Source organism: Sciurus vulgaris (assembly GCF_902686455.1).
Source record: "Sciurus vulgaris genome assembly, contig: HiC_scaffold_178_arrow_ctg1, whole genome shotgun sequence".
NCBI lineage: Eukaryota > Metazoa > Chordata > Mammalia > Rodentia > Sciuridae > Sciurus > Sciurus vulgaris.
In genome coordinates this window covers 97,142-105,988 of record NW_027632875.1, presented here as the reverse complement: position 1 = coordinate 105,988, position 8,847 = coordinate 97,142, and the positions used below count along the sequence as shown (strand labels likewise).

The following is an 8,847-nucleotide window of genomic DNA, read 5'->3' as shown; positions in this document are numbered from 1 at the left end:
TAGTTGCTTACTGAATTTTGAATTGGCCCCCATGAGTGGTAAATACAATACTTTGCATTGGTGCAAACCAAACAAATCAGACTTCCCCCTTGACAGTACAATGTTCATTTGTGTGTAAAGTGCCAGTTTTATTTACAAACAAGTTAAATATACTTAATTCTGCTTTGTAGCAGTGGTACTGTTCTTTTAAATGCCTGATGGTTGTAACGGATGCTTAATCCTACTGGGTCAGGCTTGCTTGAGGGTTCCCTCACTTTGAAGCTGGGATCATCTAAGGTAGCTACACAGTTTTTAGATGCCATTAACGAACACATGGACAATGGTGTAGCTGGCTGATGAATTTTAGCTGATTTTTTTGCAGGGTTGGGGGTGATAAGAAAAAAAAAGCCAAACAAGAGCACATCTTCTGTTCATTTAGAAGTCAGCATCCAAGGTGAAAGAATTCTCTGTTGGATTCGACATCACTCCCATCCTCTGATACTCGCCTACTCTCTTTTCAAAGAAGTTAGTCTTCCCTTCCAGTGAAATATTCTCCATAAAGTCAAATGGATTTTATACTATGAAAACCTTGTTGAAACCCAGCTCCAGTATGAGCCTGTCTGCCACGAATTCAATGTATTGCTTCATCAAAGTGCAATTCATCCCAACAAGCTTCACAGGCAAGGCCTCTGTAAGGAACTTCTGTTCTATCCTGACAGCATTGATGATTATTTCTTTCACCCTCTGCTCTGATGGTTTGTGTAGCAGGTGTTTGAACATCAGGCAGGTGAAGTCACAGTGTAAACTCTCATCTCTGCTAATAAGTTCATTGGAAAATGTGAGGCCAGGCATCAGTCCTCCTTTCTTGAGCCAGAATATTGACGCAAAAGAACAAGAAAAGAAGATTCCTTCCACAGCTGCAAAGGCTACAACCTGTTCTCCGTAGGTAGCCTCTTTGTCCCCAATCCAATGCAAGGCCCAGTCTGCTTTCTTCTTCACACAAGGCAGAGTTTCAATGGCATTGAAGAGAAATTCCCTTTCTTTAGGATCTTTAATGTAAGTGTCAATAAGGAGGCAATTTGGAAGCCATAGAAACAGCGGGCTTTTGTAATTTGAACTTCTTGGCTAAATCGCTCCACCAAATTTTCATTTACTATGCCATCACTTGCTGCAAAGAAAGCCAGAACATGAGATATAAAATATCGTTCCTCAGGCTTCAGGGCTTCCCAGTGCTGAATGTCCTTGGAAAGATCCACCTCCTCGGCTGTTCAAAAGGAAGCCTCAGCTTTCCTGTACATCTGCCAAATATCGTGGTATTGATTAGGAAAGATGACAAAGCGGCGGGGGTTCTCTCTCAGTAGTGGTTCATCCTCCACTTTGGGGGCAGGTACTTTAGTTTTCCGCTCCATGGGATCCTGGAAGATTCTCTGCGCGGTCTTGCTGGCCAGGACACGGGTCCCGCTGAGGGCCGGGGGTGGGGTGTTCTCCTTGTCGGCCAGGCTGAGCCCCTTCAGCGGCGAGAGCTGCAGCTGCTGCTGATCTGTGATGGTGGCGAGCGGGATGCGGACCGAGAGCATGGTGGCAGCGGCGCCACAGGTAGAGACAGCAGGGAAACAAGTGGCCAAGCGGGACCCGGAGCTCCAGTCTATGTCTTTTGATTAATGAATTTAGTCCATTAATATTCAAGGTCAATACTGAGATATGGCTTGTATTCCCAGTCATTTTGGTTTATTTCTGACTTTTAATTTCATTTGGTTCCTCTTTTGACTGTTCCATTAGTGTGGTTCCTCCCTTTGCTGCTTTTCACTTTTTTTTTTTTTATATCATCCTCATGGAATATTTTGTTGAGAATGTTTTGTAGTGCAGTTTTTCTAATTGTGAATTCTTTTAACTTTTTATCAGGAAAGTTTTTATTTCATCTTCAAATCTGAAACTTAATTTTGCTGGAAATAAAATTCTTGGATTGGCTTCCACTTTCTTTCAGAGCTTGAGAAGTGTTATTCCGTGAATTCCTATCTTTGAGTGTCTGGGTTGAGTAATCAGTTGAGATCTGAATTGGTTTTCCCCTAAAAGTAATTTGCTTTTTTTCTCTCATGGTCTTTATAATTTTATCCTTATTCTTTATTTTTGTTATTGTCATTATAATATGTCTTAGTGTGCATCTGCTGTAGTTTTGTTCATTTGGGGGTCTGTAAGCTTCCTATATATAATTTTTCATTTCAATCTTTAGGTTTGGGAAATTATCAGATATCATATCATTGAAAGTATTGTGCATTCCTTTGCCTTGCATCTTTGCTCATTCTTCTATCCCAATAACTCTTAAATTTGATCTTTTCATGTTACCTCATAATACTTGAATATTTTGCTCATGAATTCTTACCATTTCTCTGTATGGTCAAATTTATTTTCAATATGTAAGATTTTTGTCTTCATTTTATGAGTTTCTGTCTTCCAAATGTTCTAGTCTGTTGGTGATGCTTTCCATTGAATTTATAATTTGATATATTAATTCCTTCATTTGGAAGATTTCTGCTTGTTTTTTTTTTCCACAATCTCTATGTCTTATTGAAATGATCTTTCAGTTCCTGTATTGTTCCTTTGATTTCACTCATATCATCCTTTACTTTGCAGATCAAATTAACTTGTATATTCTAAACTATTCCATGAACTTCCATTAATGTTTCTTCAATTGTAATGTCAATGGCTTCTCTTCTTGGGTCATCTTGGTTTGTTTGTGACACTTTCTTCCCTTGTTTTTTTCATGTTGCTTATGTGTTTTTCCATCTAGTTGTATGGATCTGAGACAATACAAGTTCTACCTTATAGACCTATATTGTCACTGAATATTTCCAGTATCCTGGTTTCAAAAGGGAGACGAATATCAACAACACCCAGTGCAAACAAATTAGTGCCTTAAAACTAATAGTTTCCAGCAAATCATACACTGCCCTCTCACTATAAACAGCAATGATGAATTCAATTACTGTAAACAATAAAAACAGAAAATTTGCTGAACATGTTTATAGTGTCAAATAAAGAAAGAACGGAGACACTGCAAGACATGGAGTTCATGAGGGAAAAAGAGAGAAGCCAAAAGAAAAGTTCACAGGAATAGTGGAAGAGGAATCAACAGAAATTGCCTGTTTAGTGGAAAAAATATATACAGGGAATCTAGGGAGACAGAGAAGTAGGAGTAGGAATACATACAAAGAGAAGAAACTAATTTTAAAAATATAAGACTATACAGGCTATACAGCAGACCTGCAAAACAGCATGCATAAAACACTTCAACAAACTAATAAACAACAACAAAAAAAATTAAAATATAATGGAGAAATATTCCTGAGAAGAAAAGAATAAAAATAAAATACATCTCTATGGAAAATTGAAAAACAGTGTCTGCACAGAATGGAATTCAGATGAGAACAGAATGAAGTCACATACCCTATTGACCCTCTTCAGATATTCCAGAAATTGAATGCTGTTCATCATTTTCTCCTCTTTTGAATCACATCAGTAGATTGTGACTGGGACTGTAACAGGATTCAAATGAAACCATCATTTCAATGAGTACTTTCAACAGGAAATTGGTGTAAGAATCTCCTGTACATTCCTAGTAACCTTGCCATGAGGTAATTTAGACATCCATCTGTATGGGATCGCTCTCAGAAACTGATAGGTAACAGCATTCCCATGGAAGACCTGAAGAGGTGTGTTAATCAGTCTGTTGCTGAAGAATAGAGGAGATTGTCAAGCTGTGCTTGGCATGAAATTTCAAGTTGCAGCTGCACTGGTCTTTGCCAAGTAGTAGCCTTGTGGGGCTGCCCTTGGCTGAATGCAAATTAAGTGGCCGTGTACAGGTGGGCAGGGTAGAATTCAACCTCAATGTGATCTGGGGACACTGAGTCATGATGAAGGAGAACTGTTCTTGTGCTCTATATTTTCTGTATCTCTTGTATTTCAACCTGACAAGGTTTTACCCTTCCCAGGTGGAAATGTGTGTAGAGGTTGTTAATAAATAACTCAGTTGCAACTGTGACTCAGTGTTAGGGGCTGCTGCCCTGAGGGCCTGCAGTGACAGTAAGCCTTACCCAAAAGATGGCGCCAAGAAAAAAACAAGAAGTGCCTTCCATTGGCTGACAGGTTTCTTCCGAGTCCGTACATAGCTCGTGATCAGCTCATGTCCTCAGTAACTATTACTAAGTGTCCACAAGACAAATGCCTGACCCACTATATGATTGGCTAATACACCCTATAAAGCTAGCATACACTCTCCCCAGAAGAAGAAAAAGAAGAAGACACTTAAGAAGAGGAAGAAAGAAGAACCAGGCACTCAGCTCAGAGCTCTCCCATAAAAATAAAGACCTTAAAACTCCATCTGAGAGCCAAGTCTTCATTGTACTCGCTGGACAAGACACTCAGCAGCAATAGCAGCTGTCAAAAATTCTGGCTTTCATGTACCTGAGTACCACCAGTCCCAATCCTTTTGAATGCTTAGAGACTTTTTGAGCCTTTGATCAATGCTTGACAACCATCATCTGTACAGTTGGATGTAGAAAGCTGTTTTCTCTGCTCTAAGGTTTCTGTGGACATTTGTGACAGAGTTCCTTAGGTAAAGCCATTAAACATCAATGTGTGTTTTGAAACTTTACATTTAAGGCAATAATAGCAAAGTTATTGAAGATGGGGCATGTTTCACATGGATGCAGGCAATTCATTGAGAATAATTGGAGAGATATTTGGGAATGCTTTCAGATATGATTTTGAGGTTGTGTAGATATCACAAGGTGCTTAGTGTTTAGAACAATTTTTTTTTCAATTTATTCATGGTAGAATCTATATTTTGTTCTGCAGTAGAGTTTTTCCTGATTAAGTATTTATGGATGAGTTTCCCTATTTATTTTGAGAGATATTATTCTAGGTTGCCTTTCAAAACAGTCACTTGTGTAATTTCAAATATGTGGGGGCCAGTGATTTGGTATAAGGAGTGTCTTCAACTTTAGGTTATGTTTCATTAAATCAAAGTCAGGTGTTGTATAATCTACAGTCCATTGCAGGCAAGAGGATGGAGCCCAGAAGCTGCAAGTGCATTTAGGACCTTTGAATGTCGGATTGTCCTCAGGTCTTATCTTTGCCGCAACTCATCTCTACCCCATTAGTACTTCCTTATGTTTCTTTGGAGCTGAGGAATCTCCTGGTATTATTCAGGAGATGCTAACCCTTACCATTTTTTTCAAAGTCTATTAAAAGAAATTAGATTTTCATTTTCAAAATCTTTCTGTTGGGCTGCTCTAGAGAGAAGGCTTTAGCTTTTCTGCCATTTAAGGTAAGGCCTTTGCGTCATCCTAAGTTTCCTGCCCTTCATTGCAATGCAGATGTAAATTTGACTTCATGAAATGGATAATTGTGCTGATTACTTCACTCTGAGGTGCTTCTTTCTTTGATCTCACAAACATTTTTGAGCTTCTCCTTGACAGGACCTGTGACACTCTATGAGATTTGGTTCCCCCAGGATCAGTACAGGAACCATTGGCACTCCCACGGAGGGCCCTGTGTCTGAAAGTCTAGAGTCAGGCCAAGAGGATAGATCATTATGGTAAGGCAAATTGACCAGATGTGTCTGCATCAAAAAGTCAAAGGGAGGAACCTTTTAAAATTTCAACATAAACAGTTTCTAGGCATGTAGATAGTTTCTGAGTGTAGGGCTACAAGAGTAGCTGCAGGAAATCCTGAATTTTGAGGCAGATTCACAGCCTGGGATGCTAGCTTGTTCCCTCTCTCCATCCCTCCCTCACCCATGCTCAGTGACACAGTCCCTCCTTCCCTGGCTTGAAAGCACAACCTCCACCCACCTCCCCTTAGCCTTCATCCCTCAAAGGTTACAACTTTCACCTGCATGGGTTTTCCAGGAACAGAAGTGCACCCTGCCATACTGTGCATGATGTTTTCCATCTCAAGCTTGTGGAAACACACATCCGTTACTCCACCACCATTAGATATTGACAGATAGCACTCCTTGTGGCTGCTGGGATTCTAAGCCAGTTCCCTGACTTGACCAAACCTTGAGTGAGCCCGGGGTTCCAGAAGGGGAATGGCGCTGGAGCCAATGCTAAGTTAGGTGATCCTGCCATGCTCCCGCTGCCTCTGGCCCTCCAGGATCAATAGGACCTGTGGGGCCCACACTCCTGAGCTTGGTGAGGATTTCAAGGGTCCCCACATGCCTGATACTGTCAAGCGCGAGATGCGACACCTAGTGGTCATGGTGGGTCGTGCTGAGTCGTGCTGACAGGCGGGAGTCAGTAGGGTCAAAGCCCTGGGAGGAGTCAGACAGACCATTGGCCAAATGGGCTGTGCCTCCGACATACCCAAGCTTCAACTCCCAAGCTCTAAAAAATTGGGATGGCCATTGTTGAAAAGCACATGGCCCTGGGCCACAGCTCCTTCATCTTCCCTCACACCACCACTGCTTATGTGCTTCTTTAAATGTTTTCTGAATCCTCCTGTCACACAGGTTCTTCCAAATGCCAGAGCACAGCACAGTCACAGTGCTGTCAGTCAGCCCCTCTGTGATGTCAGAGCAGCCAGCTTGTCTTAGCAGGCGCCTAGTGGAAACCTTGGCACCTAAGGCCCAGAAAGTCCTTCAGGGAAGAGGAAGCAAGTGCAGTCTTCTACCAGATCCAGGAATTTCCAGGCGTTTGTATCCAATGTAGACTCATGCCAGCCTTTTCCACATTGAGCATCCTAACTCTCACGTGTTTGCCATCCATTCACAGGAGCAGAGTGACATTTCTTTAGAAAGAATCAAATCCAGATTAGCAGGATTTTGAGAGGAAGTGGATATTGGCATGTTCTATGGGGGGACAGTGTGGAAGCTAATTTCATTGCCACGATTCCTGAAGGAAATTGCAGAAAACAGCACCAACAGGAAGCCTGAATATTCGGCAAGCATTTATTTTTCCTGTACTTTATTGTTTTTTATCACTTTTTTTTTTTTACCCAATATTGATCCCTGGGGCACATATCCACTGAGCCATATCATTTACCCATTTTATATTCATATTTACAGACATTGACTGGCTTAAATGTTAAGTCCTCCACAATTTGCTGAGGTTACATTTGAACTAGAGCTTCTCCTGCCTCAGCATCTGCTGTCCCTGGGATGACAGGCAAGAACCTCCACACCACTGGGCTTTTCATTCAGGCCAGAACTTTGCTGGTAGTTTTTTGTTAGGGAATATGCAGGAGAAGGGCGAGGGTGTCATACATGAATGGTCTGTTTTTCTGAAGAGCAGTTGATTAGGATTTGAATTATCCCAAGCATCTTCTTAAGTAGGATGACCTGAGATTTTATTTGATCCAATAGATCCCTGCCTCTCCACCTGCCCCATTCCACTCTGGATCACTGAGGCTTTTTGATGGTAAGAATTCATCCACCACCTTTTTATTTCCTTCAAAGTCAGGGATAAGTCTTTCTTTAATCAAGCTTTGATCCTGTTTAAGAATTTAATGATGATGAGGACTATTTATTTTGAGAGGCATCATTCTATGCTGCCTTTCAATATTGGCACTTGTGTATATTCCAATACTTGGGGGCTGGTGCCATTCTGTAAAGAGTGTCCTCAATTTTGGGTCATGTGCCATCAAAGTAAAGTCATCCCTTGTGAAATCTACACTCCATTACAGACATAAGAATGGAGCCCAGAAGCTGCAAGTGCATTTATGACCTTGGAATATCAAATTATTGTGAGGTCTTCTCTTTGTTTAAATTCATCTTTGCCCCTTTAGTACTTGTTCATATTACCTTGAGACTGAGAAATCTCCTGGTATTTTTCAGGACATGATAAGGTACCATTTTTGCTCAATGTCTCTTAAAAGAAATGAAATTTTCTGTTTCAAAACCTTTCTGTTTGAACTGCTCTAGAATTGAGGCCTTAGCTCATATGATTTTGAATATTAGGTCTTGAATCATTGTACATGTCCTGTCCTTCAGTGGACTGCAGGTGTAAAGTTGACTTTATGAAATTGATAAATGTGCTCATCACTTCACTTTCAGGCACTGGTTTCAATCACCTCCCAAACATATTTTGAGCAACTCTGTGCCAGGACCTGTGACACCCCATGTGATCTGTTTCCTCCACTGTCACCTATAGGACCCCTTAGCACTGGGACAGAGGGCCCTGTGTCTGAAAGGCTAGAGGCAGGCCAAGGAGACAGATCATCATGTTAAGGCAGATTGGTGATATGTGTCTGCATCTAATAGAGTAAGGGACTGTTGGAAATGTAGGCATTTTGAGTTATTTGGCAGGGTTTGGTTGCAGGGCAGAAGCAGAATCTGCAGGGGATTCTGGATTTTCCAGCAGGTTCACAGCATTGGATGCTGGCTTGCTCTCTCTCTCCCCCATGCTCAGTGGCACACTGCCTCTGACACTCTCTAGGGAGCAGGATGCTACACATGTACCCTTTGCCACAATTCTTCAAAGTTTCCAGCTGTCACCTATATGTGCTTTCCAGGAGAGGGGCACCATGTCATACTGTGCTTGATGTTTTCAATCTCAGTGTTCCTCTAACACACATCGGGATGCTCCATGCTCTCAATATCAACAGATAGCACTGCTTGTGGTTGCTGGGATCTTAGGCCAATTCCCTGAGTGGGAAACACCTCATGTGAGCCTAGGGATCAAGAAGAAAGCTGTTGGAATCAGGGCTAACTTGGGTGATATTCCATGCTCCCACCTCTCCCAGGCTCTCCACAATTCATAGGACCTGTGGGGTCCACAGTGGCCTGCAGCTTTCAAGGCACCCTGCATGCTTGCTGCTGACAAGCACCAGCTCTGCCATCTAGTAGCCGAGGTGGGTAGTGCTCACAAG

The 8,847-nt window shown here is 41.8% G+C and overlaps 1 pseudogene across 1 annotated transcript; it reads right to left on the bottom strand.

The window, feature by feature from the left end:
* Window positions 1-391: 391 nt before the first annotated feature.
* LOC306652340 (ribonucleoside-diphosphate reductase subunit M2-like) lies at window positions 392-1,559 on the bottom strand (annotated as a pseudogene). The gene has a single exon. The product of its transcript is annotated as a ribonucleoside-diphosphate reductase subunit M2-like (transcript).
* Window positions 1,560-8,847: the final 7,288 nt, after the last annotated feature.